The sequence below is a fragment of the Denticeps clupeoides genome, chromosome 19, assembly GCF_900700375.1.
Source record: "Denticeps clupeoides chromosome 19, fDenClu1.1, whole genome shotgun sequence".
Taxonomy (NCBI): domain Eukaryota; kingdom Metazoa; phylum Chordata; class Actinopteri; order Clupeiformes; family Denticipitidae; genus Denticeps; species Denticeps clupeoides.
Window position 1 is genome coordinate 5,004,002 of NC_041725.1, and position 17,984 is coordinate 5,021,985.

The 17,984-nt window shown below is 43.3% G+C and overlaps 1 protein-coding gene across 3 annotated transcripts in view; it reads left to right on the forward strand.

The window, feature by feature from the left end:
- The window catches only part of LOC114769681 (leucine-rich repeat and fibronectin type III domain-containing protein 1-like protein), a 99,716-nt gene that overhangs the window by 30,017 nt on the left and 51,715 nt on the right, over window positions 1–17,984 (forward strand). For all 3 annotated transcript variants that reach the window (XM_028962903.1, XM_028962904.1, XM_028962905.1), the window contains exon 2: window positions 10,374–10,528. The gene's annotated coding sequence lies outside the window, so the exon portion shown is untranslated. The remainder of the gene's footprint in view (window positions 1–10,373; window positions 10,529–17,984) is intronic.

Sequence of the window (17,984 nt, forward strand, 5' to 3'; positions counted from 1 at the left end):
GTAAAACATGAATGGCCACATCTTGATATCAACATCAGTCCATGCTAACAGACTAAACTAATTGTAAATTAGGGTAGGCCACCAGTTGCGGCCTAGCGGTTAAGGAAGAGGTCCAGTAATCAGAAGGTTGCCGGTTCGAATCCCGATCTGCCAAGGTGCCACTGAGCAAAGCACCGTCCCCACACACTGCTCCCCGGGCGCCTGTCATGGCTGACCACTGCTCACCTTAAAAGCAGAGGACACATTTCGTTGTGTCACCGTGTGCTGTGCTGCAGTGTCTCACAATCACTTCGCTTTAAAGCACATTTATTTTGACGTAGTTTGCCATAGCTTCGCATCAAATGTTTGATGCACGTCACTCCTGCTATCCTGCTAACCATTTAAAACTACTCAGCTATAGATTGATGAGTTGATGGCAGCAGAAAGCCTTCTTTGGGATTTATAAATGATGCCCAGTGGAATCAGTGGAAAGGTATTACTAGTTGCCACTGTGCTTATTGCACATTATGTTTCCTGTTCCTATTTCAATGAATTTACGTAAATTGCTGATTTAATTGCTGATTTAAAACTGCTGATTTAAAACTACTCAGCTATAGATTGATGAGTTGATGGCAGCAGAAAGCCTTCTTTGGGATTTATAAATGATGCACAGTGGAATCAGTGGAAAGGTATTACTAGTTGCCACTGTGCTTATTGCACATTATGTTTCCTGTTCCTATTTCAATGAATTTACGTAAATTGCTGATTGATTGACTATGGCAGCGGTTCCCAGTGTAAGGGGGTGCGGGGGACGTCTCTTGTCACCACGTTTTCAACCGAGCCTGCTAACATAAGCAATTAGCATGATGGAATCCAAATGGGTTTGAAAAATTTAGACACATAATAGTTTGCTTTGTCGTGATTGGTCCATCTCCATCTGGCCCAGCACAGGAAGTAAACAAATGCCAGCTCTGTTAATCATTATTAATTGCAACAATTAAGATGTGCATTTTTAGAGCCTTTACGCTACGACACTGTCACTTGTCTCTAACAGTGAAGCAGTTGCAAGTACATCATTCAGTAATAAGTTTAAGACTGTTCACAACTCCCTGATGGTGCAGCGCAGATCTGTCTAGATCCAAGTTCACAAGAACAAATGGTGCGATCTTGCCCTTTTCAACAACTGCTGCGCCACAAATGGACTGGGGATGTTTTGCTAGCCGTGAATATTACATTTATCAGCTGAAATGGCTGTATGAAGCCTCCATGCCCAGACTCGGGTTAATTTTTTGAAAAATGGGCTCTGCCTTCAGCTTCTTTCTTCTCACACTGGGGAGGATAATATCCTGCGAGATCAAGGTGACTTTTCAAGATCTAATGCTGCATGTGCCCTGCTCTTATTTGGCGTGAATCATACACGTCCAAAAAGAAAGAAAAATACATTTCTACAGTTTTATCCTGACCACAAATGAGAGTCTTATGACACCATACCAGGAAAAGCCAGCAGGTAAAGCCCGGATCTTTTTGATGGACAGACAGCAAGACTGAGCCATTCAGTGTGGATCTCTTGGATGGAAGATGTATTTATTTCCACAATGGAGATGAGATTTTTTTTTTTTTTTTTGCCAGACACCATTTTCAAGATTCAGCAAGTATGTGACATTTGCTAGATGCTACCTATATCTTCATCATGTTAAAGGTCACCCTTTATTGAAGATATAAAAGAGAATTCAGTTTAGCGTATGTGATGGTTCTTTATTATAGTCATTTTACTTTTACTGTATCTTGATGGCATATCTTTTTTCATGGCTTAACAGTGCCAGATCGATGCTCATTGACATAGGCCGACTTCTTGTTTATCTTCATTTTCGGAATTTAAGATTGCATTGTTCTTTGTGGCATTGTGTACTGGTTTGTAAAGCAAGGCATTATTTCTGTGCTAATGGCTTTCACTTTGAAAAATTGTAATTGTAGAAATTAGAATGGGCGCGTTGTACTCTACAGCTTTTGTTTTCAGACTGCAGGTCTCATGCTCCCTGGTTTAGTTGTAGTTTACAGCTGTTGGTTATTCAAATGCAGTGTGTTCATCATCATAAATATACTGAATGTTGTGCGTTTAATATGCTCGCTTGCTGTGTTACAGCATTGACAGTGAAAGACATTCAGTTATAAATAACATTCATTTTGTAAATATGACTGTAAAAACTGCAGTATCTTCATGCCAGTCCACGAAGGTACTGGGAGAGGTGGTACTCATTGTGGCAATTTGAGAACCACTGGTCTGTAATCCTGCATTCAATCCTGCATTTTAGGTACATGTACATATTGTAACCTGTTGGATTTGCGACCCAAGTTTGTGCTTGAAAAATCCGATACCGTCTACTGAGACAGATGCAAACACTATCACTGTAAACTTTAAAATTATACGCAATTTAAAAAAAAAAGTTTTTCTCTACTGGGCAATTTTTTTTTCTATTGGGCATTCCCAAATCAACTTCCTCCGGAGCGTGTTCATCCACATCAACATATGTGTGTTATAATTGGCCATTACAGCCTTTGTGTACACTCTCTTCCACCATTAGCATGATGATGTAAACCCATTTTAAAAATAAATGTAAGAGATGCCTACCATCTCTCCTGAACGTGGATGATGTGTATTATTGATGGAAGTGCTCTGTGCACAGGGTGGTCTCAGGTGCTCTCTGGTGGTCTCTGTATTCGTGCATAGTGGGACAAATGACTCTCGGGCCATGGACTCTTTACTAGAATTTATCCCTCAGGCCACGCCTTGTCCAAGTCTGTAAATAATAGTAATATGTCTAAGCTCTGGTAATAATCATTAGTTTGTCCATTATTTTAATATATGTTTTCCTCCTAAAACAGTCAAACGCTAAAAGTCCTAGTGAAAAAGAGACAAAGCAAGTATAGCATTTTTAGAGTTATAAAACTGCAAGAGAAGGGAGGAGGGAATCTTCAGACAAAGGCTTTTTTGTTTGTCTGTTTTGTTGTTTTTTATGTCCAGAAGTCTGCCCTGGTCTGGATTCCCACCTTTCTTAACACGCTCTGGACCCTGCGGTGTCGGGAGCTGCCTAAAGGTCTGACAGATTTAGCTTTTAAATAGAAGCCCACGTGCAAGCCTTTATGCCCAGTGTGATTAAATCAAGTCAGTTTAGTGGAAAATTAACCAAAAAAATTTTTTGCTGTGAGCAACAGTAAAAGTAGTCATCATAGGGTGCCTGTATAGCGATACAGGATGATCTCTCAATAACTTTTGCATATCTGGTTATCTCTTATAGTATTGTGACCCTGTCTTTTCAATAAGTAGTCATCATAGATCATCCTGTATCGCTATACAGGCACCCTCTCAATAACTTTTGCATATCTGGTTATCTCTTATGGTATTGTGACCCTGTCTTGCAAACCCTGTAACTTCCAATAAAATTACAATAAATATATAGTGATAAAGTGATAAAGAATAACTAAATCATTTTAATTAAAAAAAGGGGAAATAATGTACCAGTCTATTTATTTAAATTTACAATGTTAAAGGGCATAATTTTTCACTTATTTCAGCAGTTTCACTGCAACCCTACCCAGGAAAAAACTGCCACACCTTCAGCCATTTTAGATCGCAACAATCACAAGAGTTAATTGCAAAATCCTGGAGGGACTGAACAACATGTGGTATTGGTTTTATGTATTAATTTTGTTGAGTACGAGTACCAGCATGTAAATATAGTATTGGGCCAGAATGTCATTGTTCATTCATTGTTTCATCTTTTCGTGCCTTCCTGTATCCAAGATGATTGGGAAATTTCACACTCAACATTTCGGAACTCACACCGCACTTTGGAAGCCATTACAGTCAGTGTTGATGCATGAAAAATAAACAGCTTAGATGCAGACTTGGCTCTTTAGGCATTAGCTCATTATCCAATGGAACCTGGATGTCCAGAGCCATTATCGTGCTGAGCTGCACAGGTCAAAATGATTGCACACACTTTTTTGGGCTTATGAAGCAGTGTTCCTCCAGCTGGTCAGAGGCAGAGTCTTCTCCCCTTCAGCAACGCTCAGCCGATGCCCACGTGCGACTGTGCTTAATGTTGTATCTCCTCTTCTGTCTGATGGACGTGTAGAGGTCCTCTAACACAGTGCCAGATCTACCATGGCTGATCGTGATGACTGTCATTGCTCTTATTTAAGCCGGTCTCTTTCATTGTTTAAGCCACAATGCTACATCAGTTAAACAATGAGGTACTAGTGAGTGAAATATAATGGCATATCTGTAATAACATAACTATGCATCAGAACATTTATTATTATTGCAGCCTGTAACCTTACAATTAGGTAAAGAAAGCTCATTAATCATATAGGACCTATAGCAAACTGCCTAACATAATTTAAATTATGATGTCATTAATCCTTTGACACAGCTTGACTTCCTCTGCGCACCGACAGTAAAGAAACTGGCGAGAGCCGAGAGCCGGCATGGATTTAAGCATATGACACGCTCACGGCAATATTAGGTAAATATCAAAATGGGCGTTGGAATGATTGTTCACCCGTTTTTCTGCACGTTTGATAAACGAGGTTCCACTGTGTGTGTTCTCAATGTTGTTTTGCCCCCCCGTTGTCTGACAGTGTGCAGGACTACGCAGTAACCATCAGCACGATTCGCACAGCCCGAGGAAGAAGAGTAGCTTCAAATTACTTTCATGGCAAAACACTGCTGCCATTGTCATTTCTGTAGACTGCAGGCAGTGAAGTGCAATGGTGATTAAACACAGCCAGTGTTAGAAATATAATAACCAACTCACAGTTCATTGCACAATTTACATTTCATGTGAAATAATTCTCCGGCTTGCACACTCACAGTTCCTTCCATCTATTGGGAGAAGGGTGGCCCTGTATTTAAGGCACATGGATGTAATTACAGCATATTTGACCACCTTCTTCAGTAGCTGCTGTCTGGAGGTTGGTATAGACAACCCCCCCCCACCCCAAAGTTTAAGGAGATTAATTCAGCCTATACTAATGCAGTCCAGACAGCAGAGCTTTCGGCAGTTATTAGTAGGAGGCAAGGGAAAGAAAACCACAGCATGACCCACTACGCACAGACCAGTCCAGTTTTGTGTAAATCTACGTGTCTGAAGATGGAGGTCTGTGGACTCCTGACATGTAAACCATCTTCAGGTTTGGGTCGGAATGAGCTCATCGTTAGCTTATTGTGTTAAAATGTGGTGATGGATGAATCGCATTTGCATTTTTGAAGTTAAAATAGGTGTGGTCTTGTGGAATATTGTCTTTGATAGGCAACAGGCTGTGGTGCAGTGGGTGGCGTGAGAATTCATGAGAATCCAGCACCTCAATATCAGAGGCCATGGTTCCCTCTTGGAGAAGGGTGGCTTGCTCTTTTCAGGTCAGGTCTGAGACTCTGCATTAAGGGGAGGAGTTCGAGTATTTTGGTATGCTTGAAAAAAGTATACGTTTGAGGCCAAAGCTGTTAGCCCTCCTTAAGAAACTTGACAACACTCTTGAGGGCCGTGGTGGCCTAGCGGTTAAGGAAGCAGCCCCATAATCAGAAGGTTGCTGGTTCAAACCCTGAGCCGCCATGGGGTGCCACTGAGCAAAGCACCGTCCCCACACACCGCTCCCCGGGCGCCTGTCATGGCTGCCCACTGCTCACTAAGGGTGATGGTTAGAGGCAGAGGACACATTTCATTGTGTCACTGTGTGCTGTACTGCATTGTTTCACAATGACAATCACTTCACTTTCACTTTCATTTCTCCATGAAAATTTGAATTTATTATGTATAGAGTAGGCAAAATAAGAATGTCTTCTAAGTTTAATCAGGGTATTTTATTCATACACAAGAAAGGGAAAAAATGAGATATCCACAATTTTTAACCACTCAAAGAGCCATGTGGACCCGGTTTCCACAAAAGAGAAAGCATGAAGATAACAAGATAAAATGAAGACACTCCATATATTTGCTTTTGCTTATATGCTATGTATAAAAAATCTAGGCTAGTATGTTGCTCGTTACATTTTATTTATGCAAAGAAAATAGTTGCGGTGGTGGTGGGTTTGGGGGTTCGCAAAATCACCTGCAGGGTGGTAGGAGCCTAAGGGGTAAGACGCCGCTGAACCATAAGACACAGTCACAGGCTCAAACCCCACTTGTCCCTGTCAGTACTGACTATAATGTGCTCTGGATAAGGGTGTCTGTTATCTGCCATAAATGAAAATGTGTAGTTTAATTGTCCAGTGATAAAAATTATGATTGGCAATAAGTAGTGGTGTGTCTGGTAAATGCTGTAAATGTAATGTAATGTAAAAATGTTCGTAACTCTGCCAGAATGCTGTTTTATTACTAGCATGAATATGCGTGTAGAAACGGATGACGTGACGAATGTTTAATCACCCAGAAAAACCTGACTGGACATGATCGGGGGAAAAGAGGAGATCTGGCCACCCTAACTCTACACAACATACTTATCGGTTTTAAATTCATCACATGCAACTCATTAAACACTAAATATTACAAACAACTGTTTACTCACCCTATGAGGTGTCAGAATTTGAAACCCTGCTCTATTTGAACAAACTGATGAACTGCTCAGAGATGGCAAGGCGGGGTGGTGGGCATATATTCATACAGCATTTGTGACTCATATTTTGAGGGACCAAAAAAATTAAACTCATTTAATTTTAATGTTAGAAGGTCACAATAATCTCCAAATTTCACCCGCCACAGATTCTCATTTGGACCGATGTCTGGGCTCTGTGCAGGCTACTCCAGAGCCGTGGTTTTGGTGTTCTTGAGGAACTGCTGGACTAATTTCGATATGCTTTGTCGACATTATTTTAATTTTTCATGATGCTATACACCCAAACAAGGCTTCCGGTGCCTGACGATGCAAAACAGCCACACAGCCTGATGCTCCCACCACCATGTTTAACTGTGGGTACTGTGTGCCTGGAGTTAAAGGCCTTCGTCAAACAAGGGCAACATCCACATGCCCAGACAGTTCAAGTTTAGTCTCATCAGACCAAAGCACAGACTTCCAAGACTCATCTTCACCTTTCAAATGTTCACGGGCAAACCTCAGTCTGATGTGCCGAGGTTTGCTTCTGTGTCTCCTTGCACTTGACAGTTACAGCAGTGGGGCAGTGAAGGGCTTGGAGATGGCAGTGTAGCCTTCCCCCTTGGCCTGAGCCTCTACTGTCTTCTTTCTGAGCTCCAGACTTTGTTTCCTTTGCCTTTGGCCTGGTGAGTAACACTCGTCCCTCTCATGTGTTCAAGTGCCCTCTTCCTTGGAGTCTTTTTATGCTGATTGAATGTTGTTAGGAGGCCAATTGACTGCACGGGTGCGGTTTCAGAGATGATTGGTTCATTACTGTAGATCTCATGGGGCTCATATATTTGACCACCACATTGTTTACTTTGATATAAAGCAAGCCTAAAAATTGTAGTTTATATTGCAAAACGTGCCAATAGCTTTTAAATAGTACAGGTGAATGTTAGATTATATCAAGTTTCATCAATGCGGTTAACATTTAGAAGAAGTTTATGAATGTTGGCCTCTTGACATGATCAAGACGAGAGAGGAGCCCACCAAAAAGTTTTTTTGAGCATGTCCCATGGAGTGGAGACCCCAGGGGATCCGCTGGAGAAATAATTGCTTGGCTGTCCTAGGAGAGCCTCCAGTGGCTGGAGACTATTGCCGTGTAAGGAATATCGTGTTTCCTCGATTTCAGATGTGCTCAACAATTTTTCGGGGGAAATGATGGTACCATTTCATTCCACATTCTAAACCAATGACCAGAAGCTCATTCGAAAGAGGACACCTGTAGAAGTGGAAGCTGGTGCATCTGTTGCAGATATGAACAATCAAGCCAGATTTGGATTTCCATCATCACAGTTGTCCTGGTGTGCTTACTTGGCAATGGGGCGGTGGGCTTATGTGTAGCTGGCAAGTGTCACAGACGGCCTGAAAACAAGGTCAATAAACAGAACGTGGAAGGGACGCCAGCTGCTGAGCCGTACGTGTCTTCCTCCCTCTTTGCTATATGAAAATTTTTTGTGTTTCACCAACCTGATTCAAGCTGCAAAACGCATTATGCAGCCTTCCTATGCATCACGCATGCAAAAATGGCCTTTCCGACTGGTCATAGAGGTTTACAGCAAATGAAGGCATTTAATTCCCATAAGCAAGCCCCTTTTCAATCGCCTGGTTCATCGGTTGAGCTGAAGACTCTTGTTGAGCCTGATAATGTGGAATCCTGTCACAATTTAACCACAGTACGCTGTGCGCGTCGCAAGGCTGAACTCCAATTAGAGCCTCCCCTGCAGACGCGGCACAGACGCGCCGGCGCTTATTCCTCCCAAGCCAGAATCCACATGGAGGACTGGCCAGGCCTGGCCACCGTCACGTACAACGGCCGGCCAGGAGATACGAGAAACACTTTATCAACAGTTTTTTCATCAGTATAGCTTCAGCCCCAAAAAGTCAGGTATCGATATACACACACATACACACGCATTCACACATAGACACCGACAGACGCACACGAGTTCCACAGCTTGCATGGCTTCCTGTGCAGTATTGACCCTGTCAGTAATGAAGCGATTTGGAGGGAGAGCCACGACTCGGCTGACTGCCGTGGAGCTCCAGCTCAAAAAAGACCCTCTCAGCGGGCCTCGAGAGCTGGTGGATCGGAACTACCTCGGAATGGTTCCGTCAAGCTGGGATGAATATTGTAACCTTGAATGATCTATTTTTGTGTGTGTGTGTGTGTGTTACTTTAGCTGCAGAAAATATGCACCGATGCAATGTATTGACGATGGTTGAGATATAATGAGCACTATGTGGTGGGTCTTTGGTGAGCTACAGAGATTACAGGACCATTTTTAAAGAGGAGCATGGTGACATGGCCAATTTTGCTAATCTGTTCCGACAGAACCCATCTGAAGGAGGGCGATGACACAAAGCCAATGATAGCGCGCCAGAAGTTAGTCACGGCGGTGACAAAGATGAGATTGTTCTCACCGGGGCAGCTGGACTCGCTCAGGGCTGCGGCTTTCGGTGGGGAGGAGGGTGGCGTGAATGCAAATGTCGGATTCGAGCCGCCTCGCGGACAGGCGGGTAAATTGTTGTTAATGCTGTGAGGCAGTGGAGCATCAGAAATTACCTTCATGAGATGGTTTTCTTTTTGCTATTTTTTAAATTTATTTTGAAGCATTTTTTTTTTACTAATAAAAGAGAATAAAATGGGTTCAGTGCGTTTCCAACTGTGTTGCTTGGAGCTGTTCAATATTTATTTTCTCTTTTGTTTGAGTGAGCGAGTTAGAGCATTTCATTTTTTGTTAGCGAGTGATCATTTTTAACATTTGCCTTTCATACTCATTGCACTTAAAAATGAATAAAAAAAATAAAGATATTGGCTTGCAAAGTGTGAAATGTGCTTAATGTGTCATTAAGATGCACTTATTCATCTTTATTTACAACGGCTTGTATGGGCGTCATTTGTGAACTTCGAACCCCCTGCCAACAAACAAAATTCTGATGTGACTGAACAATCATCAACTTATAGAATCCAGTATTTTTCTTGTTTGTGGTGTGTGTAAATGTGTGTGTGAGTGTGTGTGTGTGTGTGTGTGTGTGTGGTGTAATGGATGAAGCATGTCTTTACTGGAGAGGCATCCGTAGGAGGAATTGCTAATGTTCAGACGCAGTGGAGAAAATAAGTAAATATGTGAATAAGTAGATGAAATTAAATTAATAAGTTATATATTTTTCGAATGACATCTGCCGTCGACTGGCCATTGCTGCCAGAGGAGCACCATGCAAATGAACTGCGGTTTTCCAGCATTTTGTGCACGAGACGTTCAAAGCTCAGAGATGAAAAACTGCTCGGCAGAGCACCCATGGTGAGGTCAAACATATAGAAATCATTACACACATAACAAGAAGAAGAAGAAGAATATAAATAGAAAAATCTCCACTGATCTGACTTGCATCGGCTTAAAAAAAATAGAAACAGAATAGAACAATCTGTTGAATTCCGCAAGGATGTATGACGGACATCAGACACCAAAATAAAAAAAACAAAATTTTCATCCTGGCGTAGAAAATACGTTAAAATACGTTATATCTGGCTAAAGCTGTAGCGCTGTCACCACAGACGGAGCCGGGCGCCACTGGGACGCCTCCCCCATCGCTTGTTCCAATTTTTCGGGTGTCACTTACGCGTGTTAGATAAGCACGCAGAACTGCGTGCTTTTCCGCCGCGTCCTTCTGTCACCGCTAAACAGTCTTTGGATTGCTGCTGCTCACGAAGGGAAACCCAACAAGCTGATGCGCTTGCTTTTTCCCTGTCAACCCTGCAGGCGGATGGCGGGCCGGTTCCTGGAGCTCAGCCCAGACCCTCCCGAGGTTATGGACGAACGCGTCCCCGACTTCCACGCGCCCGGCGTGCCTCTCTGCTAGCCCGGACAAGGGTCTTCATGACTTTGCCTACCCAGCCCGCCAGCAGCAGATAGAGGTAGGTGACCCCCGAAACTGAGAGCATTGGGGTATAGAAGTGATATGTGGGTGTTGACAGCCGTCCAGTCAAACCGTCCCGGACAACGAATCACTCCTGACAGTTGGATCGCCCTGTGTTGGTGTCTAACATCTCCGACTGTTTTCCAGCTAACATGCAGAGAGAATCTGCTGGTCATGTCTGACCTCCTCAGACGAAGAAGAAGAGGAGCTTGTCATTTAGGGATCATCTAAAAGTGAAGTGATTGTCACATGTGATACACAGCAGCATCTAATATGCATCTCTGCCTGTTCTGTTCCATCGAAAGGCCCCTGTAGACCATGCACTTCAGAGCATAATGAGAATTACGATATCTCACCTTATAAGAAGAGGTGACACTATTGAGCCTTTTTTTTTATTATTAATTTGACGGATGATAAATAAGATTACTTTGAGATAGGTTTCATTTTCACTACATGAGATACCAATCTGCAAACACGAAAGGACCTCTCTCATTTCATGAGTGAACTTTGAGACCTCTTATTTTAATCAATGAAACAGGATTGCACAGTATGATTAATTGCGGTGAATTAATTTGAACTAATTTTATTATAACACAGAATGGGAATAAGATGAATGCTATCACTGCTTTGTACAGCTGGAAACTCTCCCAGGGTTGGGATGAAACTTAGGTCCAGCATTACTAACACAACGATGTGGGTTCATAACAAATATTTTCTAACATGTTGCGTATCATTGACATCTGTAGACTGGTTTATTTTCACCTGTTCAGCACAAAAAGCCCCCAAACGCCTGATAACATGAAACAAGACTGTATGTTCTGTAGCAGCTGGGGAAAAACATCCAGTTGTACCCGCATCTTTAACATGACACGTGAGACCATGGACAGAGTTCATCAAAGTGTGATAAGACTATTTTGGACAAGCTGGCATTGCAGGTCATAGGTCATATGCAAATGTCAAAGTCTGTTTCAATGTAAAAGAAGGGCTTCATGGCAGATGTGGCATGGGCAGTCCTTTAAAAGTCATCAAGTGAAGAACTACACATAACAGGGTAGAGAGGTTTGCTGTGGGTGGAACTGATGTTATCTTTAATTGCTGCTCTACTATGAATGGTGATTTGATACGACCCAAATATACAGAAATCATATATACAGATTCTTGTAATGCTTTTTGTTGCTTACAAAAACACACAATCCCCAGACATGTTAATATTATAAAATTTTGCATGTATTAATAAATCATTTTTTCGTATGTTTTAAGTGAAACTGGCCAAGTCCAAGCAAAGCATCAGCATCTACATTTTAATGCCCTTGTAAAATGTTGGCAGACGCTTAGCGGGGATGGTCAGCAACTTGTCTCCGTTCCAAGGCCGTTGCATGGGACATTTCACACGGCAGTGGCTGCCCGCCAGACAGCGAGTCTCCATTCCGCCGGAGCTCCAGCTCCCTCATCACGTGGCAGAGAAGTGAACCTTTCAGACCCTCAGGGCTTTAAAAAAAAAAAAAAAGAAGGAGGCTGCTGACCCTTTACGCTTATGGCCCCAGTCTTTTTAACTCATGTGGCAGCGGCAGCACTGGCCCCATGTGACCGGTCTGGACCGCAGAACGGCCCTGTCAGTAGGTTGGGCAGAGCATCTCGGAGCTTCTCACAAGCCTCTGCTAAGTAGGGTCTCAGAGAATAGAGTTGCTTTAAGGCTGAATCAAATCTGTATTACCGTACCACGGTGCTCGGGGCACCGATTACAAATACCCCCAAGACAGCGATGAGGAGGCGCCATGCGTTCTTCATATTCTCCTCTGCTGTTTACACTGAAAATGGAATGAGACCTTGAAAAATATCCTTTCTGCTGAAACACCCGGGAATTTGAGTCGTGTAAAACGATGGCGACTCGACGGTTAAACGTAGGGTATGAGTAGAGGAGATAACGCCAGTTGTCATTTTCACTCTGTAGTTTCACATGACACTTGAGGAAAATGTCGACATGGGGGCGCATTGGCAGACATTCTGGCCCGACTGGAAAGCGGCAGTGAGGTTGGCTGGCTCACCCTGGCGTGAAGCCGCTGGATCGGTGCAGGGGAGCGACGCCCGGCAGCACCTGTATGTTTAGGAGGGGCGTCCTGAACAGGCCAGGGTCAAAACCAATGAATCCGTCCATCTGGATCCCAAAGCAGCGACGAGAAACCGGGCACAGGCTGGGGTCTTTGCCGGGGAATCAGTTAACGAATTATTCTGTTAGTCGGTACTAAATGGAATTTACCTGGAACCAAAACCAGACCAGGCGCTCCACACCGGCTCCACAAATGGAATCAGTGGCATCATCTGCGTAACCACTCGCTCACGATCCATAACCACATCGTCCATTTCCGGGACATCCTGGGGTAGAGGGTGCGCACACCACCTTTTAGAGAAGTGTGCACTATGATGTATATGTATACATGTGCTTTTGGCATTTCCCATCTCAACAAGGGGAGTGGCCTCACAAAGAATACCTTATTTGGAAATGTACGGAACGTACAGAGCTGTAAAGCCGTCCAGTTCACCCCTTTACATCTTTGCTGCCAGCTACGTAGTCTGTTATTTAGATCTGTGATGAAATTGGTCAAACAGATAAAGAATCGTACTAACAAGCAAATTGAGACCAGTAAGACACACCCTGGTCAATAAATCGATTTCCCTTCCGTGCTTGTTTACCGAGACAAGGACAGTAGTCCAATTGAATTAGCCCAATTTCCAGGGCCAGCTATGACCGTAGCTTAACTGACCTGTACGCAGAGACAGTCTCCAAATTGTGGCCTGCTACAGACCAGACTTTTGAATCGTGTGAAAACTAGCATTCGGTCTTGGTGATTGCGGAGTCAGCAAGACTGTGTACTAAACAGCGAGCATCGTTCTAGTTAATTAGGCAGTGTGTGACATGCCATCTTTCTGTCACCTCATTTTGTATTTTGTTAATGTCATCTTCAATCACCTCTTCACACGTGAGCTTCTTACTCTAAACATTAATCCAGTCCAATTTATTTAAATAGCACATTTAAAAAAATAAAGAAACAATAAAACAGAAATTTAAAACATGAAAGCAGTCATAACAATAAATGCGGAATATTCTTCAACATGGAAGGGGTGGAAATCTATTCGGCCTCTAAACAGAGACAGACACAACAGGGATACAAGCAATCTGAACGCAACATGATGCAGTAATTTTGTCATTTTGTAAATTAAGTGAAAGTGAAGTGATTGCCATTGCGATACGCTGCAGCAGAGCACACGGTGACCGGAAAAAAAATGTGTCCTCCGTCGGCCATGACAGGCGCCCGGGGAGCAGCGTGTGGGGACGCTGCTCTGCTCAGTGGCACCTCAGTGGCACCTTGGCGGCTCGGGATTCGATTAACCGGTCCGTTTCCTCACCCGCTAGGCCACCGCTGTCCCTTAAAGAGAAGTCACCATGGAGATACCGGGGATTGAACCCGGGACCTCTTACATGCAAGGCACGCCCTCTACCATGCCCTATGCCCTCTGACACCATCTGCCACTGTGGCACAGCTGACACTTGGTTAAGTAATACAGTTACTTTTTTAGCCAGAGAACAATGGTACTTAAACAAAAAAATAAATCACTTTAAATGGTGTTTTAATTGTTAAAGACTGTGGCCATTTTTTATTTTTATTTTTTTTACCATGCATACGTATGGTTTGACAACTGGACAACCAGTGCTTTATAATGGCCCACGCTCTCCAGTAGACCTGGATAAAAACCAAATATTACTAACACGCGTGCTGCTAGAAGATGGATCTTCGGCGCGCTTGCTGTGATGTAAAACGGCTCATTTCCGGCAGCTTTCGAAACGGGTACATAATCTACTCATCTCTCTGCAGAGGCGATTCTCCTGGAGTTTGCCGGATCCACCGGCGTGCTCGCTCGGTGCGCCCCTTGTTATGTAGATTTAGTGTTTTTTGACAGATTTGCTGAGGGTAAGAAAGCTGCAGAGAGGAGAGCTTTGTGGTTTATAAGTAGCATCGAGCCGTTATTGCCTTGGATTTGATTTGTTTCTGGCGAGCGGCAGGCCGGTTTTCTGCAGTTGGCAATTCAGCAGTCTCTGGGTACCTTTACAGTGCAATTTCGAACATGGAATCAACTCTTTACCATAGAAGTGCGAATTCGGCAAAAAAACAAGTAGTGTCAAACTTCAGGTGTGACTAGAGAGTTGTCTGACTTGCTTATAGTAAACAGTATTGTTCTATTAAATATTAATATTGATTAGTATCATATTTAATCTGAAGTGTTGATGCAGGGCTTGTTCACTAGGGTCAGAATTTCCATAATTAGATTAAAATAAGAGAATCCGCTTGGTAGTTATCTGCAGGGCTTTGTCAACACTTTGACCTCCCTTGTCACGTTATTCAAACTGTACCTGAAACATTTTTCCACGTGGTAGGGTACATTATTTCGCCATCAGGGAAATCAGTTGCCAGAATCTTGACTGGTATTGAAATTTTTATTCGTTTTGGGGCTACAGAAGCTCTTCAGTAGCGCTGAAAGTAATTCTCACATGTCCCAGGGGAACCGCGTGGCCTAATGGGAACATGGAAGTGGCCTAATGGGACAGACACTCACCTATGAGCCAGAAGACCACAAATTCACAGGTTCAAACCCCACTTACTACCACTGTGTCCCGGAGCACTTAACCCTGAGTGTAACTACTGATTGTAAGTCACTCTGGATAAAGGCATCTGATAAATGCTGTGAATGTAAATGTAAATATGAATATGCATCACACTGCAGTAGCTCTTGCTTTGGATCGGTCAGCATGAGCCTGACTGCATCAGAGAGCCACCCAAGTCCCCACTGCTGGTGCTGCATCCCACAAGAGACGCTGTGACCCAGCTTTCCGGCAATCACAGTCAGCATATGACAAAGTCACTCAAATCAACAAACACTCACACTCACTTTTTTTTTTGGACTTCCGGCACATCGACTTCAAGGATAAAATCTGCCACCCACGCTGTCCCACCCACTGGCACGTGCCATTATAGAATCACCTGTCCTTTTTGTCATAATGTTATGTTATGTTATGGTTGGCCTATTATTCCACTAAACAAAGCACCGTGTCTCCCGAAGCAGATAGAACTGATTAGCCCATTGATAAGAATACCCCACCCTCTCCCTGCATCCTTTCCTGCGTGCTCAACGAATAATTATTGCCACACACAATAAGACACAGTGCCAATTTAGCATGGACGTTTTCATTTGCTTTTTTTTTTTCATAATGCAGAAAATATGTTAAGATGTCAGCTGTTTCCTCATTGAAGCCTTCATTGTCCTCATTGAAGCCTTCATTGAAGTGTCTATTTTTTCGGTACACCATTCTTTTTACCGTATAAGCCATGCAATTTCCTCTATTACAGCCATACCATAGGTAGAACATAATGGTGTCTGAAAAGGAGATATTGAAAATTTCCACCCACCTGTAATTGACGGACGTGAAATCCAATTCCTCATTCATTTTGGCGACTCTGCACGGTCTAATAAAGAATTAAACTAATATAGATTATTCTCCCAAGTGTGGTATTCATCAAAATTTTACCGTGTGAATACTTCTCCATATGCATAAAATATGGAGCAATACAAAATGTACACAGGCACGAATTCGCTCGGAGAGATTTGATCTGTCAGGCATGGCACCGATGCAGCCAGGGGTAATAGCATCGAGCGTAGATACGGAACGCGGGACGAGTCGCGAATCCGGGACCGTGAAATACCGCATTCAAAAGGCTTCATATATCTTTAAACAGTTTGTCTTATCACTTCAAAGGGTGTAGCCTGTGGGGACAGCTGCATGGCATGATCATGAATGTCGCTCTGTTGGCCCCCCCGCCTACCAACTAGGCCACTGATTTCCTTTTTTTTGTTCTCTGGAGCCGAAGCGGCAGCTGAATAGAGCGCCGGTTTGAGTGGCGCTGGGCGAAGTTCGCTGCCAGACACTATTTCTCATTCACCGAGCCGGCAGTCTGAAGGCTCCCTCATTAGAACCTGCTGCGATGTGTGACTGGGGAAGTGCAGGGGCGTGTTAAGAGCGCAGGGATGGGGGGGGGCATCTTTCGGAGGGCTGTTGTGTACAGTAAATCGATGAGGCCAGTGGTTTTTAAAGGCAGTGCATAATCTTGTGCACTCAGGTCTGTTCGTGTTGCTTTATTAAGCACGCTGGGCTATTGGGAGCATTGTGGTTCTCAGCCTACTTTTGCTACATTATCATTCTATAGGACTTGCAGCTTCAAGAACAGATTGTCCTAATGTTGTGGCTCATTTTACAACATTTTCTTCAAGGTTTTGGTTCTTCATATCAGTCCTAAAGAAAAGAAATACTTACATCAATACTTACAAGACCTAAGACCTGGTAGTAGGTAACATCTATGAACCAGAAGACCACAAAGTCCCTGAAACTGCTGATTGTAAGCCACTCTGGATAAGGGCCAGAAATGTAAATGTAATTCATTACAAATTAATGACTACCACTACCAAGAGGAGTTTAGACACTATATCTTATGTCAGTGATCGTTTGCCATTGTCACATGTGCCAATGGATTATTAGATTACTACATATCACCAAATGCATATTTCTGTTTCAGTCTGTTAAGGAAAAACAAAAATTATCCTGGTTGCTCACACGAGAAAATAATGGAACAAACAGTAAACCATATTTCATTGAGGAACACAATGGGCAGTGGTGGCCTAGTGGTTAAGGAAGCGGCCCCGTAAGCAGAAGGTTGATGGTTTGAATCCCGATCTGTCAAGGTGCCACTGAGGTGCCACTGAGCAAAGCCCCGCCCCCGCCCAGGCGCCTGTCATGGCTGCCCACTGCTCATTCAGGGTGATGGGTTAAATGCAGAGGACACATTTCACTGTGTGCCCCGTGTGCTGTGCTGCTGTGTATCACAAGTGACAATCACTTCACTTTTTCACAATAACTGGCAACAACGCATCACGTATCAGTATAAGCATGTAGAGTACATCATGATCAGCACAAGCTTTAACGTAGAGCCAATTATACTGTTCTGTCCCATTCATCGTTCCAGGGACAGTCCTCCTAGAGACACTCAGGGTTAAGTGTCTTGCTCAGGGACACAATGGCAGTAGGTGGGGTTTGAACCTGGGTCTGCTGGTTCATAGACGAGTTACTTACCCACTAGGCTACTACCACCAAGTGGTTGCATAATATTTTCTGAATCTGCTCCTGTAGCCTCTGTTAAAAGTTCAATAACTTCACTAAATGACAAAGAATATTATATGTAAAAGTAAAATCCTAACTTTAGAGTTGCCAACTTTGTTTCAAATGCTAATGAGTCACCATATGCTACATGTGAACTTGATCCACTGAAATGAGTTAATTACACAGAAGGTGTGTGTGGTGGCGGCTTGGGTGTCTAAAATTGTCACCGCTGAGACGAGATTCTCTCACA